This window comes from Daktulosphaira vitifoliae, unplaced genomic scaffold (genome assembly GCF_025091365.1).
Source record: "Daktulosphaira vitifoliae isolate Bord-2020 unplaced genomic scaffold, ASM2509136v1 Scaffold_5, whole genome shotgun sequence".
Taxonomy (NCBI): domain Eukaryota; kingdom Metazoa; phylum Arthropoda; class Insecta; order Hemiptera; family Phylloxeridae; genus Daktulosphaira; species Daktulosphaira vitifoliae.
Window position 1 is genome coordinate 9219744 of NW_026099576.1, and position 18268 is coordinate 9238011.

Here is an 18268-nt window from a genome sequence, read left to right on the forward strand (position 1 = left end):
AAATAATTCACATTTTATTCCAATTTATCAAAGATATAATTTTTTTTTTAAGTTTTTATATATTTTGTCAGTATTAATCTTTTTTGTTCATTTCGCTCTCAAAATTAACCTTGATTGATTTTAAAATAAGATTTTAATATTTTGATGCACCTAAATAATATCTATCAGAGTTTTTCAAGCATCAACATTTTTTCTGATAGAGTTTAAGAATTATTGATATACCTAGTTCAATATTAATAAATACTTAGAAATTTTTGTCTATTTTGTTTAATAATTATGATAAATATTTGCAAATAATTTCAATTCGCTAATTATTTCTTTGAATATACTTTATATGTATTACTTGAAACACAATAAGTACTTATCTTAAAATTTTTATCGATCCATCAAAAATGTTTGAAAGAAAATAACTAAAAATTAATATTTTAATAACCATTTTTTTTGGTTGGGGACAAATATAATAATATATGCTTCTTAATCTCGTTCTAAAAATTCAAAAATTGTTAAAACAAAAGTAACACAACAAATTTATGGATTAAAAGTTATTAAATATATCAAAGTTTAGTGAGCACCTTGTATACAGGTCAGTTAAATGTATATGAGTCTATCAAGTACTCATTCTAAAATTGTTATTAAAATTGTTGTTAAGAAAAGCTCTAAGCACGGCAATTTGGAAATTTCAAAATACTAATAAAAGTAACATAACATATTTAGGAAATAAAATATTATTAGATATGTTAAAATTTATCCTAACGTCGTGTGATACTTGAAAAATTTTTTCTATTGATGTATACATGTTTTTTTTAATGTATACATGTTCATATAGATATATTAGTGTAGATAAAATATAAGTGTATTTCATTTTTACAAAATCGTGAAAAAACTTTCAAGTTTATTACAGCTAGCCAAGTAGAATAATCAATTATATCATATTTTGAAAGGCAATAGCAAGTTTGTTATGTACTTCTAGTTCAATTTTAGTTAGATTATGTTTGCGATTTATTTCTAATTACTAAAAGATGATTTTATTTCGATACAATTTCAGTGAGCCTTTACTTATTTAAGTATTATACATTTTAGTTAACTATGTTCTTCTTAATGCTACTAGCTACATTTTAATTAGACATTGATAAAACCATTATTTAATTTAAGAATATTAACACAGCTTTTGTTTAAATTAAATTTATCATTTTGACAAATAAATTGTTTCTAATAGTGTTTACTCCATGACGATATTTAAAATATCATCTGAAAACTAATGAGATAACTATGGTAACTAAATATCTCATATGTCTGTCAAGTAATGTTATACGAAAAAATCGTTTTAGGTACGCCATTATAAATCAACTAAGAGTGATTTAGTCATGTTATACATCCTTTGAAGGATAATTACTTATTATTACTTACTATAAAGAAATATACTGCAGGCATCATGAAAGATAATTTTTTACTAAGATCATAAAACAATCTATGATACATAAAATGTATACTTTACCAAGCCGATTGATATACAAACAACATGACAATTCTTACGTCTTATTGTATCAATAAATCATCCCGTTAAAAATTTACACTGTGCTAAAAAAAACTAATGAAAATTGTAATAAACATGAATAATACGCGAAATAGACTGTGCAAATCTCAAATGTTGTCGAAAAAAACTGTGAATGATTTGAATATGTCATGTTCTTTTTTTCTTTTACTTGAAAACTTTACTAATTCACTGCCAATAACTATATATTTTTTATTTTCGAACGCTGAAATATTAGAATAAGAGGAAGAAAAATAAAGAAAACTTTTGCCCGGACAAAATCCATTTCCTGTAGGCGCCATATCGAAATGAACGGTCGGATATTAAAAACGATGCAGTGACTTTTATTGTCACAGCATCTGTCACTGGCGTTCGACTGTGGAATTGAATTATTCAATATTTAATTTGTCAATATTATAGATGGTGGTAGAGAAAACGTCAAAAAATATGGTGATGAGAGATTCGTATTTAATACTAAACCGCCATGATATATCTTTATAATTACACCAGTTTATGCCAACAATTGAAAATCCCATTAACTTATCAGCTATTAACTACCCAAACATTGTAAAAGTTGTTTTTTCTGTGTTCAATATTAAAATTGTTTCTTATATATTCAGTAAAAGTGAATATTTTTTCTCACGTAGGATTATAAAAATCACAATTTTTTATGTATGACATACATAATTTGCTTGTTTTTTTTTTATAAATTTCGGAAAATAATTAACGTTAAGAGCATGAACAATTCATTGCTAGTTAGTCTTTTCAAAACATAAAAGTAAAGTTTAAAATTGTAACGCTGATAAAACACAATAGCATGTTAAAAGTCCACAAATTACATAATTTGTATTATTATTATGGATACTACTTTTAAATATTACGATAACTTAAAAAATTAGAAATTCAAATTCAAATAATTATATTTACGATATTAATCTTCGATAAATTTGCTGAAATTTTAATAAAAAAATTATTTTTTAAAGTAACAAAAAACATAGACAAAAATGATAGTTAAAAGTTTTAATTTAAACAGCTGCAAATAGAATATCTTAAAAAATAAAATTTTGATATGTTTTTAGAACATCTTTTCTTAGTATTCATGGAAATATTTCGAATTTTCATAAATAACTGAAATGGTTTTCCTAGAAAATTAATTAAATAAACAGGAAACGTGCATTACTTAAAATTAATACTAATCCATTATAGAATGAATAAACCTTCTAGTTCGCCACAATGAAAGTAACTTTTATCAATAGCGATGGTTACTTGAACACAAAATTTTACTATTTGAAATAGGAATCTACACATCAGCATATCCTTTAGATATTTTTGTTTAATTATTACATAAATAATTAACGATGTATGTTATATTAGTACTTTTAATTAACTTTCATTAATATCAGCAGTATTGTGCCCGAGTAAAAAAATTAATCTGGATAAGATTAAAGATATTTCATTAAAATTGATGTATATTCAAACAAGTTAAGTAATTTTATTCTTTTTTTTTTTTTTAATAAAGATTATCTAAAAAAATAAAAAGATAAAAAAAAAATTATTCGAGTTTAATTGAGGTAATTTTTATTTTTCCAAATTCTAGTTACCATAAAAATTGACGTTCTTCTAACAATATTACAAAAATACTTATTTTCATATCACAATAATAATTATTCAAGGAAAAAATAATCATAATAACAGTTGTTTTGTTTGACTTGTGATATTTTAAAATAAGCTGGTATATTATATGAGTAAATAATAATATCATTTAGTACACAAAAAAACTGATTGACAAATGTATCTAGAAAAATCCTTAATAATGATTGTAATCATGAAATAATAATTATTATTTTATCATGGAGAGCACTTAGATACCTCGCAAATTCGTCCTCTGAATAAACTTTGTAAAATTTATCTAAATTCCATCTTTTTATAAATTTATCTAGATAATGTCCAACACTGAGTATCAAACTTTTTAATCGATGAACACAATCAATAACGTTGAATTTTTATTTGTAGTTAATTTTTGAGTCTAAACGCATTGCAATAAATGTTATTTTACTCTTATTTATTAAATTTTTATCGAGTCGTATTATAAAAATACTTTCAGTACAAATATAACCCTAGAGGCGCATTAACAGTTTACGGGACGTTTTTATTTATCGTTACTCAATACTCAGAAAACGTCTATCAATTTACAAAACTATTACCAAACTCAGTCGTAACCCCAAGTCGTTACAATGCGTTTTTTAACGTGTTTTGTCGAGTCAGTGAATTTTTATTGACTCAATAGCTGATCTAGCACATCAAGTGCAATACACGTATAACGATCAACAAATCATTTCAGCACAGTAGCGTTTCTTTTTTTACACGAGACGCGTTCATTCGGTATAAGCTCCGCAATAGTTGTTTTCGCAGTCTGCTGGCACGTACCAGTTTGAATGACTTTTCACGAAACAATATCATTTTCCTGACTACTACTGCTACTACTACTACTACATCACCGTAAGAGTTTATTGCAAAAAAAAAAGTAATACAAACAAAGAAGGTGAAAATAAAATTAAATACATCATCCCGCCGTTGTGTCAGCCGATCGGTTTCCGTTCGATTCACTTCCTGACGACAGCACCTCCTCCACACGTTCACCGCATTCCAGTGCACGCGATTTTGTTGTCAGTAGCAGATCCGAAAAATATTATTAACGTTGTCGTTGGGAGAAAGTTGCGCGAGGTAAACGAGAAGATAAAAATAAACAAATAAAGTATCGATGTGGTGGATTGCGAAGCGGAAAATATGTTCATGGTGTTATTGAAAAGACGAATATTTTCGGAAAACATCAAAGCTCCACAGCCGTTTTCGCTGTGAATACAAAACAGTTTAGGGGAAACGCGATTATTAATATTATATCCACTGGCTGCCGCTCCTTGCAAATTAGATTACCACTCGCCCTACCGGTACACGACGACGGCAATAACAATCTTGATTTCTCCGCGGGTTGATTTTTTTTACTCGTTATTGTTATTATTTTATTTCATTTGCTCGCGTTATTATATTGCCATTTGAAAAAACATCCCCGCGAGTCTCGACCCCAATCAAATCGGATTTTTGGGTCGACACGCCATGTAATCGGTGCGCCCGTAGAGACCGGCGGACGGTTCGAGTGTATGTATCCGAATGAGAAAATGTACTACAGCTGTGTGCTTAAGAATCTAATGGAGGCGGTAATTTGTCGGCTACCGGTAAAAGAACAATGAACGAGCAATCCGAGACGACAGGTTTTTAATGATTTCCCGAAATGGTCCGCGGCCGACTAATTTGCGCGCGAAACGAGTAATTTATGGCGAACGCGAACAGAATATTTTTGGAAAACTTTTCTCTCCGCCTTTGTTGTTTGCAGTCCATCATAACGTGTTTTTACACCGGTGGAATTCGTTGGCTTCCCAGTCTCTGGCCGTTCGGATATTACTTTGGTAATGGCCTGTGCACATATTGTACAATGATACGGTAACAACATTAAAATATGGAGATGAGCAAAATATTCGAGATAAACTTCGGAAACTATTTCACCGGAATTGTAGAGTTCACACGATACTGAGCAGTATGTATCGGACCCTTTTTTGGATAGAATTTTCAAGTCTCGCTAAAATAATGTTACGCCAGCCAAATAATTTACAGCGTAAAACTGTGAAACGTCGCATTTTTACACCGAGGGAAAAATTTAATCTAATCTTTTATGTTACACATTTTTATTACGATGTACACTAGACATTTATTTTTATAAAAACCGATGGTCAATAATGTCACGAGTGTTTTAAAAGCAATCCGACTATTCGTACAAATTTGCTACTTATACTCTTCGATTACATTTTTTTTTAAATCTATTAATTCTTCTTAATAATATTAATTCTTTGCAAAATTTTAGACGATTCCGACGATATTTACATTTGGCGGTTTTTGTTTGTTGACATTTCTATGGCTTTTCAGAATTTTCGCTTTTGGCATTTCTATGACTTCTCAAATTTTATGTTTATACATATTCATGTTTTCTCAGATTTTTTGTTTTTGACATTTTTATAGCTCCGTAATATTTTTGTTTATGCATTTCTATTGCTTCTTAAAGTTTTCAAATTCTGTCAAAATATTAAAGATTTTCAAAAACTAAATCTCATCATACTTGAAGGCATTCTCCTGATGAATTTAGAAATTCGCGGTACAAAGATTCTCTTCTAAGTCAACACAATTTTCGATGTGGTGAACACTTATTAATATAAGCTAAATTAAAACAATGTTTTTATTAATCCTTTTATAGATCTTTCCAAAATTTACTATTTAACATTCGCGAACTAAAACAAGTTCGTTAGAATTTTACATCGCTATGGTCAGCTTTTGTTAAAAATCTTTAAAAAAGAGTTTTCTTAATTTTGAGTCATTTTTTTATTGCGCAGAAAATTCTGAAAAATTGAACATTAAAAATGGAATCTTGCATTAATACAACATATAACTGATATATGACAATATATTGTTACGGAATAAAAAATGAGATAAAAAAATAGACAAATATTCGACAACTGACATGTTTGTTATTTTTTAAAAAATATTTGATTTCTTGGTTTGCGTCAACTTCATTGTGTAATATAAGTGAAATTGTAAAATAACCTAAATAAAATCGATTCTGACTTTTGAATAATTTGATGGGCAACTTTAGTATTCGAAATGACACAATACTTTTATAGTTTTACTGAACACAACCGATATTTGTTTTATGTCCACGTTCTTTGAAGAAATCGTTTTTATTTCTGTTAAAGACAGTAAAAAAAAAATCAATTATTCACTAAGATGCTACACAAAGTAAAATACATGTTTGCTCGAAAATCGAAAACTATTATTTTTTTATAATCAACGTAAACTTGGAATGCCAAGTAATTGCTAACAAAAATTGCAAAGCATTTACTTGACATTCCAATATTTTCAAACTAGTAGCATTTCCCGGTACATGTTTTTAAAATAATATAATTAATGGAACTCGTCATTGTCAATGCCCTAACCTATAAAAACCTACGACGAATAAATTTAATTTATTGAAAGAAAAGTATTAATTTTAAAGAGGATAATAAATGAGTGATTTTACGATGAATTTATATTTTTGTCGTGCTTGTAGGAAATATAAAATTCCGTTTTCTAATTCCATCATAACTTTTAATGTGTTTGACCTTTTTATTAGACCTCAGCCCAAAAGTATTACCAATGAGTGTTATGAGCTTAAAAGCAAAAATACGTATTTCTCCCTTCGATTCATTTCTTTTCTTCGTTAAAGAAAGTTCAAATAACCAAGTTTGTTGTACTTTATAGATCATATAAACCAATTGCATTTCGAATGTATTACTATATTATTTTGATAAACGTTTGTAACTTTCCGGAATAGTACTTTGTTCTTATCCTTGTTCACTATCTTAGCTGAAACAGTAAATCAAACGGAAATTGAATAAACCGAACTATAATTTTAAGCCGATTAATGACATAATGCGTTAAGTAAACATATTTGTCATTATTATGTTAAACCGGCCTATAATTGAATCGTTTAATTAATAACTAAATTGTTCAAATTGAATACATAGTCCATTAGGCTCAAAGTTGTAAATAACTGTAATTTGTTCATACAGCTAGACCATATTTCAGTATATACAGAGTGATCAATTTTAGGTAAAACACTCATTGTCTTAGAAACTTTAATTTAAGTTAAGGTTTTATTATTCCTGAAATAAAAAAAATTATTTTACTATATACTATTGTAGGGATTGTTTTAACCAAATAATTTTTCTGTTTATAAAAATTTTCAATAGTTTCTGAGTGTCTTACGCAAAACTTATCACCAAATATTATTCATAGATAAATAAATATTGAAACAATTTTAAATTAATTTTTTATAAAAGTACAACATAAATATTGTTAATTGATCAACATTTACAATTCCCAACAAACAAAATTTACTTAATCATCAAAGAAAAAAAAATCTGAACTGTAATAAAAATATTGGTTAGTAAAAATTAAAAATATATTTTCATAAAAGAGTAGTAATTATAAACAAATAAATCTTGAAAAAAAATGTTGACAAAAATATCATTGATGAGTACCAAGTTTTTAAGACAGTGAATTATTTACCAATCAGCACTTACTTTCCATTAATTATCTTGAAATATTTTCACAGATTTTTTTTTGCAATGTAGGCGTTTAAAACTCTCTCATTTGTTCGACACTAAAACTTGAAATAATTTTTAACGAGGGTATATCGCAAACAACGTTGCTCGTTTAATCTTTGATGTAGTTGCAAATCCTTCATGCAAATCAAGTCTAAGGCTATGAAATAGTAAAGTATCATATTTTTTTCTTTCTTTCTACTTAACCCAACAACATATTAAAGTTTCGATTATTTTAAACTCAATTAACCGGTAGTAAATTTAACTGTGATTGGTTAATCATAAAAACATAACCGCTGAGCTTTCATTGTTTAAAGTTGTATTTATTTTTGACTACCTAAAATAAAATATTACGCTGTAAAATATAAGATTGGACTTATCGTTTTGNATTTTAAATTAATTTTTTATAAAAGTACAACATAAATATTGTTAATTGATCAACATTTACAATTCCCAACAAACAAAATTTACTTAATCATCAAAGAAAAAAAAATCTGAACTGTAATAAAAATATTGGTTAGTAAAGATTAAAAATATATTTTCATAAAAGAGTAGTAATTATAAACAAATAAATCTTGAAAAAAAATGTTGACAAAAATATCATTGATGAGTACCAAGTTTTTAAGACAGTGAATTATTTACCAATCAGCACTTACTTTCCATTAATTATCTTGAAATATTTTCACAGATTTTTTTTGCAATGTAGGCGTTTAAAACTCTCTCATTTGTGTCGACACTAAAACTTGAAATAATTTTTAACGAGGGTATATCGCAAACAACGTTGCTCGTTTAATCTTTGATGTAGTTGCAAATCCTTCATGCAAATCAAGTCTAAGGCTATGAAATAGTAAAGTATCATATTTTTTTCTTTCTTTCTACTTAACCCAACAACATATTAAAGTTTCGATTATTTTAAACTCAATTAACCGGTAGTAAATTTAACTGTGATTGGTTAATCATAAAAACATAACCGCTGAGCTTTCATTGTTTAAAGTTGTATTTATTTTTGACTACCTAAAATAAAATATTACGCTGTAAAATATAAGATTGGACTTATCGTTTTGAAATGTGATCACTTACATTTTTTGAACTGGAAACTCTATACACTCCTATACGACATTTTGGAAACAAAATTTACATTTACCATATGTTTTTGAGCATAGTCCATTAGTTTTAATTTATGCTTATAATTTGTGTTCTGCTTGCGTAAACTTGCACTGTGTGTCTTTTTACTCGATTCGGTAACACATAAAAGTACAGTTTATACTTTAAATACCCACTGATGTGAGGTCAAGAGAAGCTTGGTATGTCATTCAGCTACTTTCGAGGGTTTGTACTTTACACATAAACGTCATGTTTTACCGTTGGGTTTTAGTAGAATAGTAATTACCCATCACGGTGCACAACCGTGTAGTTTATGAGCGGAAATAAAGCGAACGCAACACACGCTTTCAGTGATGAATAATTAACGTATTAGAGAATTAGACCGAGTGTCTTCTAGCGTACGAAAAAACTCGAGCATTAAAGGTTTCACGAAAAACATCTATTTGCAGTAAAAATAAAATAGCGAGATTTAAATAAAAATATGTTATATGCGTATAACTAACATTAACGTAGTGACGATGAAAACATAAAAGTCTGAATTATTATGTACCTTTTCATGTGCTGATAATAATTGTTTGTATAAATTTACTTTTTACAGAGGTCAGAGTTTAAAATAAGATTTATAATTTCTACTTTTACGTTATATTTCAACACATAAATTATCTAAAAAATCAATTTTTGTTTGTATAAAAAAAAAAATGTTTGTTGTAAGTATTTCTGTGACCGGCGAAGTATTTGTAATTTGAATGTTTTTTTTAACATTTGTAATACAACTTTTTTGTTTGGACAAATACAAATATTTGGATAATCGCACCTTTATTTTCAATTGAACACCGCCGGAGTAAATGTATTTTTTTATCTCTTTCATTAAAATACGAGTAAACAAAATTAAATTTCTGAAGAATAAACAACGAATGTACACAGTTTCTTTAATTTTTTAATTGTTAAACCTGTGAAACTAAAAGTAAAATAAAATAGACTGATAATTTCTAATAAAAATCTTGTATACAAAACATATTAATTTATTGTAAGTGTATCTATTGAAAAAAATTGAGTGAATTTTAATCGTTTCCATTTAAGGTCTCGATTAAATTGACATTTTAAAAATCAATCGTAGTTTTCCTATTTATCTACTGAAAAACTGTTCTACTATTGTATATAATAGCTGGGCTGCATTATTCGATGATTTTTAGGTAGTCATTATCATATGTGATTTTTGAACTTGACTAATTTATTTCAGTACGTCGTATACATAATGTAACTTTCATTAAAACACTTTGAGTTTTGACGGCATGTATCCTACACATAGAATACAATTGTTAATGAGATAAAATAACAATCTTATTAGAGTATAGAACTTCTGTACTACCCACAGAAACAATGTTTGACAACAACTTACAATATGAGTCAAAAAGTTTCAACGTCTAAGTAACTCCATTTAAATTCGCACAAACTTCTGTAAAGTTTGCTGGAAAAAAGAAATTTTACGAATTTCCATCGGAATACTCTTTAAAGAAATATTTATACTTGGCTACTGCTAATCATGAATTATTTATGGTAAATATATATACATTTATAAATTCAAAAATAATAAACATTTTTTTATTTTTCATGAAAAGTTCACCACGATTCGTCATTATGTTTAGGGATACATTTACGTTATCCCGAGGCATCTCTAAATGGCTCGTAATAAACTATTAAGAAGGTCTCGGTTATCTTCATCATTTCCTCCCATAGCGTCTACCCGTTCCTCTCTTCGAAATTACTAATGCGTATCGAAAAAACTACAGATATTATCGACTTGCCCTAATACGCAATCCTAATGATCTTCTGTGATTACCATATTATATTACAGCGTTTTTATTTTTTCCACTTGCGCGTGTTCGACCGGCATCGCTTTTATTACATTGTTACGATAATATGTTATTTCTAACATATTATTACACTATAAATGTGTACTACTGCTGCCAATAGTGAACTTTCAACTGTTATAGAAGACGATGTGACTCGGCCCATGACCGGCGAACGGTTCCGTCGAGAACAAAATGTGTATTAAAATGCGATTATTATAATAAACCCTACAGACCGGAGTAGAGTGCGGGTAATGGAGACGGCAGAAGTAAATGGCACTCGCGAAAAGCGGTCCAATTTCTATCGAAATGCGCCGTAAGTAGAAGTAAAAGGATATCGAATTTGAATAGAGCGCAGTTCCAACACCGAAATGCGTTTCCAAAGTCGTATTGTAGAGACATAATAATATCGGCCGGCAGGTTAGCTGCGGAATATCTAATAAAAATGTTTCTATACCGTTTTACTGGCACCGTGTTCGTTGTATATAAAAAATGTTATGGGCCGAGTTGCATCGGAGGGGCAAACATACGCACAGAAATATTGCGGCACTAAAAGTTCGGACAACATAATAACGCGCACATGTCGCCCCCGTCCCAATACACACTCTCCTACTAACCTATAAACACGTGACATACGATATGAACGCACCGCGTAGGAACAACAATCATAGGCCAGGGCACCCTTGTTGAATGTACTTGGGATTATTCCGCTTAAAACAACAAGTTCGCATGGCGTCACGCGTTTGTTTTTTATTCGCGGAAAAATAAATTAAAAACAAACAATCTCGCGTCACGCCCATTATAAAACGGCCAGCGATTTGTGTGTACGCAGTGTGGAATAATTTTAAATGGTCTCGTGTATGTGTTAATTCTTAATGCGAGATTTTAATACTAAATGAAAACAACGCAGCGTAAGCTTTAAAAACACACACAAACGCACTTTAAACTAATTTTAAATAAAAAGGATTTCAATAGGTGAGAGCTTAAAGATTAAGAAGTTTAATCGAAATACATTTCGGGAAACTCGCCGTCTTTGTTATTGTACGGCTTTTAAAACCTCTTGTATTATTCGTGTTTTTTTATGAGTTTTATTCTATTTGTTAATAAACCAAAAAAATTACTACCGCCGAACAAATAAATAATAACCACTAGAGATATTCTCTAAAGTGTACAAATGAATAACACCACAACATACATTTTTCTTCGAAATATTGGTAGAATATAAAATTTATGACATTATTTCTAAGGAAACCGGTAAATTATAGGCCGAGATGAATTAATAAAACTCTAAACTGAGATAGAACAACAAGATACATACATATTAAATAATCCTCAAAGGTGAGTCGTGACTAGAGACTCTCAAAAACAAATGTTTTGATCGACAGTTTTTATTATTCCATTGCACATAGTTTTTATTACTCTCTCCCTTAATTTATTTCTACGATACCATAAATGTAATTTTTCTGAAATTTTAGAGGAGAGAATTCCGATAGGCTAAGCCTCTTTCCCTAACTGATACAGACAATCGAAATGTTTGTCGACATCGCCGTGAACAAGTAGCGTCCTTAACATAATTTAAAAATTATTCGCACGAATGTGAATATATAATATTACTGGTATTTTATCGATAGACGAGGAATATTGTTTTTTATCGTGATTATAGTTATCTAAACCGGTAAATGACGTTTACACCCTTTGGTGTTAACATGGACGGCGACCGACAAAAATTTGATCGACTCAATCATTAGAGAGGAATTTATTCCGTTTTTTCGATGGTTTACCGCTCTGTACGCGTCCGGAAAAGCGGAAAATTGAATGAATGTTATCAGTCGACAGCGACTGCCGGCGGAACACGTTAATATTTGTAAATCGCGTGCGAAATTCGTACGCACGTTACTTTAATTTCCCAATATAAATGTCGCCAGCATCGAAATCCGTATCGTTTAATTGGCATTTGGTCATTACGGTTACGCGTATCATATCATACGAATGATAATCTCCACGGTGTGGTTACAGTGAAACGGTCAGTTAGTTATTAATGGGAGTGCATACGGACGACGGCCGTGTGAAATTATGTACACCTTTCCGAAAGGGTATATTTTCCAAATGCGTTTTAGGCCTTTACACATTTGCGTTTCGACCAGGCACGTTATAATAACGTTATAATACACCGAAAGTTCGATAACCACCGAGCACAAGGATATCTGGGTCGTAAATTTCCCGGCTCAAACTTCTACAGTCACATGTACACGAATTATATACACCTGTACACAGTTAAAACATAAGTTGTACGGACCATTGCTGATAATGTTGTCACAGATTGCAATCTCCGATGGTTTGTGTGCCGACGATTCTAGTCACGTAGATGGGCAGCAATACAATATTATGGCAAAACCGCGGTCGACTATAGTAATAGTAACAACAACAATAATATAGTAATTCCAAAGTCACAGAACCGATGTGTACTGGGTGCATTTGTCTTTGGAAATTGTGTTTTATTACACAGACAGCTCCGTCTATTTCCATAGTCTTAGGTAGCACTTCAGATTGGTTTGTTGTGTAATTTACGGGCGAAAAATGAATTATTACACAACGCCGCACGTAATCGAATCGACAGTTGTAAATTTCCAATAAAACAGTTTGCGCAGATTTATTTTTTTATTTGCCAACAGAGATCGGTTTTGATTTCGACTGCTATTCTTCTTGCCCCTTGCACTTTTCACTGTTTACACTGTCTAGGTTTTCTCATACGAGATAAAGCGAACACATACCCAGCCATGCCGAGCTACTCTTTATTGTTATACGCTTTCAAAGTTTTCTTGATATATTGCGTAGCCCACCAGAAACAATTTCATTGCTCTCACACGAACCAAACCAAAAATGTACAACAAAAAAAAAAAAAACGGGCTTAATGGTAAGTCGGAATTAAATTAACTCGAGCGAATGTCTTTGATATTAGACATATTTCATATTCTCGTATTCGAATATTTATGTTTTTTTCATATTGAGCGTAAAATTTAAATTGAACTCTTTAAACAAACGCCGTGCATAAAGCACAATAAAGATTTGGTCAATTAAACAATGCAAAAGCAACAAAGCGATTGTTTTGTACCGTCGAATATTCAATGAATTTCACCGACTATTATTTTAAAAAGTAACTCTATACAAGCACATTTTATAAATATAAATTTCCATTGCCATTTCAACATTTTTTAAACTTTTACTTCTATTTGGTTGACTTTGGCCAAATATTTGTGTACCTTTTTACTTTATATTGGTATTGCATTTTGGACAGTCCATTATCTTTCTAACTAAACTGACTTAAGGCAATTGTTTGTTTTATTATCAAACTTGTAAAAAACTTCGGTGTACATTTATAGTTAATATAGTAAATTTGCGGAGAGTTTGAGTTCTGTTACCTTTGTCGATCTCGTGTCATATTTCAAATAAACAATATCTGTTTTTTATCCCGATAAAATTATAATATACATGTTTACTATAACAAGAAACATCCATAATATTAATTTGCCAACTTTGCCGTCTACAAACAAATTATTTATTTTATATCATGACATATATATTTTATATCAAAAGTTTTTGTTTATCGAACATAGTTATTGTTTTGTTTTACTGATAAAAAAGTATTTCAAATAAACATTAAGAAAATACTCGAATTAGAATCTTCATTCAATTATAGAGTACCATTGGCTATGTAAACCATCAATACCCAAACACAAGTTTATATTAATATTATTATGTATAAAATGAGGCTCACGTCGATATTGAAAAATAATTTTTACTCGGTTTAATTTATACTTGGCAATTGGAAAAATTTAGGTGAATCAAAAATACTTCGATTAATATTCACTGAGTACTATTCAGACATTCTACGACTTTAAGTATGTTGATTCTATTTGTTATTGTTACATTTCCCATGACATCTAATCCACAATACTAGTTTATTAATTAATTCAGTACTAATGGTAATATTTAAAATTATGAATAATTATTATTTTACCTTTTAATAATTAAAAAGAACTATAATAATTATAGTTCTCTTGAATTATGAAAAGGTAATACCAGTGAAATTTACTTCTCAATGTAAATATGAATCTTAATAGTTAAGAAAATGCATTTTCCACTCTAATATATGTATATAAATATCTTGGAAAATGAATTTCATTAAAAATTTTTAATATGATAAAAATATCTGAATGCCAAAACTTTTTCTATAATTTATCAAACATTTTACTTTAAATTATCGTTAGATTAATTTATAATTTAAATTTTTAACTCAATTTTACCGTGTCCATCGCAACAGAAAACAAATTGAACATCATTTGATTTTCAACAAATATATCCAGTAATTTAATTTTGTTCGTAAAGTAAATAATAATAATATTAGGATTATTGATATAAAATATTAATAGCTTGAATATTTCTAATTTATCTAATTGCTGGAATATAATGATTGTTATTTCAAAAGAGTAAATTAAATTTGTGTGTAAGATTATAACTTATATTTTTATAAACCAAATAAATTTAGAAAATTTCTTGTTAAACATACATGTGTATAATATACTAAACACTTTTTAAAAAAAATATATTATGTTTTCATACTAAAAAAAATGTGCGAAATAGTTTAATTGATTTTAAAATCCATTATTAATTTAAATTCGATGTAGTATCATGCTAAATAACAATAATTACACTGCTCAACAATAGTTCCTCAAGATCTCTAAAGGCATTTAGATTATTAGCGGAATTATAAAAATTGATTTGTGCAATTTTAAATACAAATTACAAATTTAATTCTATAACAACATTATAGTTGTGAAAATAACACTAATACATTGACATGTGATTATTTCAAGTTAGTTGAAATGGTGCCAGGTACAGGTAGTTTCCGATTAATGATAAAATGAATGAATAAATTGTTTAGTTACTAGAAGAAAACAAGACCAACATAAATGAACAATGAATGCAAATTTGTGCTGCTTTAAATCTTTATTTTTAATTTATTTTATAGATATTTCACCCTTTGGTATGTTTGGTTAACATTATTACTAAGATTTAACCATTAAGTTAAAATTATAAAAGACATTTTCTCCAGTAACAGCTTATTTATAGTGTATCTACCAGACATTTTTATGACTCCTAAAATACAATTGTTATTATGTTTGAAAATTTTGAATAAACAAAAGTTGTCCGAATGTAATTTAATCTAAATAAAGTTTATAGCAGTCGTTCAAAAAAGAACGAATAATCCTTTAGCATTTTTTATTACTTTGGTAGAAAATTAACTGTATATCCTCCTTTTATTATAAGAATAGAGGAGGCTGGAGCAAGTTGATACCCTTGAGCTTTAATTAAATCTCCGAAAGAAAGTATTTACTATTAAAACTTAAAATTTAGTGAATACGCTCTTTGATACATCGAGACCGATCAGTAAAAAATTCATTAATTAATGTTAAGTATTTTAAGATGATTCCTAAAATAGTTAATAACTATTATTAATTAATTTATCTATCTCCAAACGCGAGACAATATAATTCTTTTAATGTGACAAGTTGGTATACTTAAGCATAATTTAGGTAATGTAAAAAAAAATTATTATACACGGTGTCTCAAATCTAACTGTTGACGCTTAAAACTTTTGATATAATTTTGTATGTGTTTTTCTCAAATGACAGTCATCTTCTCACCCCTTGATAAAATTCAAATGTATTATAAAATATTTGATTGATATAACCAGTAACTAAAAAAAAAAAAAAATGGAGAGTAAGAAGAATAACTAGATGGCCAAATCGACATGATGACACCTTAAACTATGCTCTTAGATAATTATTCGATTTATTCATTTTTAGTAGCTGATCAATTAATCACATGCAATTTATTTTGAACAATGTGATTCCTTTAACGCTAGCCACTCGATTTCTCTTAAAGTAATAATTTGTTTGTGCATTTATTTTGTTAAGTACCAATATGGACAGCGGGCAAAGAAATGCTCAGTACTGGCAACTGGCCATTAGCCAACCCGTACTACCGTAATCGAGACTGCTGTCTTGTCCATGACTGATCCAGTACTGAAGGTCATTATTTGGTTGCCATTGTTGGTAGAGTACTGTGGTGATACTTGTTAGGCAGTACCTCCAGTACTGATCTGTCAGTACGGAAGAACGTTATCATCCCAGACATATACCAGTGTAGGAACAGTACTGGTAGTAGCTACTGGATCAGTCGTTAATTGCTGAGAAGGATTTCATAAAAAAACAGCGAAGACGACAAACTTTAACGATTTCATTTTTGTTAAAAAACTCCTCGTAGTACTCTCATAAATAGATGACACTTATAATTTCAAATACATTTTCTTCGTGTTTTTCTTTTTAACTATTGTAATAAAAAAATGCCTTTATTTATTCACACTCAAGTTAAGAGGTTACATCGTAAAACAACAATATCATATAGTACTTACAGAAAAGGTACAATTGTAACTTTTAATCGCACCTAAGTGTAATTTAAAACAAACATACGTGTTCATTCATATTATTTTCGAAAAATTTGTCAATATTTGATATTAACATATTTGAAAATATTTCTTTAAAGAGTTCGCAAACATTTCTATATTATTATAAATCCATGAAGATCATGTTGCCCCGAGCGTCAACTTGTCTCACTCTCCCCAACATTTATTGCGTATAAAAAGTAGATTGCTAAAGAATATCAAGATTTTATAATACCTCAGGGCTAAGTGCATTTTTTAAATGTTTAGAGTATCGTGCAATATACATATAAAACATTTAATGACAATAACGGCATCTTTAATAAAAATATAATATTGAAATTGGATACTGCCAAAGTTGGTAGAAAATTCCACTTATAAAAATGTGACATGTATACATTTTATGTTATTAATTCAATAAAAAGTTAATAACGCTGCGTAAAATCAAGTATATTCGGTGGTATATTAAACCATGTTAACGGTTATTAAATTTCAACATACCATTCATCATTGTCACTTACGAAATTGACAACAACATTGTGATGAGACTATACAAAGGAATAGCCGTTTCTTACGATTACGTTATTCTCAAAGTTGCAAAATGGAAAATATAATTAAAAACATAAAAAAAGCCTATGTTACTACGCAGTGTTGTACTTGAACAGTACAAAAAGGATATCGAATGATGTTCGGACGATTTTCTACAAGAAAAATACGCGCATTTGTGAGAACGTTGTGAGACACTCTGTACATTTTGGCGAATAAAATTAAAACTCACTCACTCGCATTCTATTTGTACGTTTTTACCTATTGAAAATTAGTAACAACCGTTTTAATGTTTTGAAAATAAACGTATTAGCCGAATGTTTACTACGAGCAACGGAATTTAAAAATAAAAAAAAATGTTTAATATATAACGCGAAAACAATTTTCATCTCCTTTATTGTGTTTTTGATGAAATAAAATAAGTTGCAGAAACTCGTTATTCAGTCAAAGCCTTTAGCGGTATTTTCTATTGGAATGCAGCCGCGTTCTCTTTTAGAAAAGGCTCAGGACTCTGTGCGAAGACGGACGGGAAAACACAGCAGGACAG

General features: G+C 29.1%; 1 protein-coding gene and 1 long non-coding RNA gene across 3 annotated transcripts in view; both read right to left on the reverse strand.

Annotated features, from left to right (window-relative positions):
* LOC126906791 (spondin-2) overlaps positions 1 to 18268 on the reverse strand; it is a 75377-nt gene that overhangs the window by 29962 nt on the left and 27147 nt on the right. The gene's annotated exons all lie outside the window — the stretch shown is intronic.
* LOC126906805 (uncharacterized) lies at positions 6056 to 9297 on the reverse strand. Its single transcript, XR_007704348.1, has 3 exons — positions 8800 to 9297; positions 7699 to 8056; positions 6056 to 6979 (listed from the first exon to the last, which is right to left on the reverse strand). It is a non-coding gene; the product is annotated as an uncharacterized LOC126906805 (long non-coding RNA).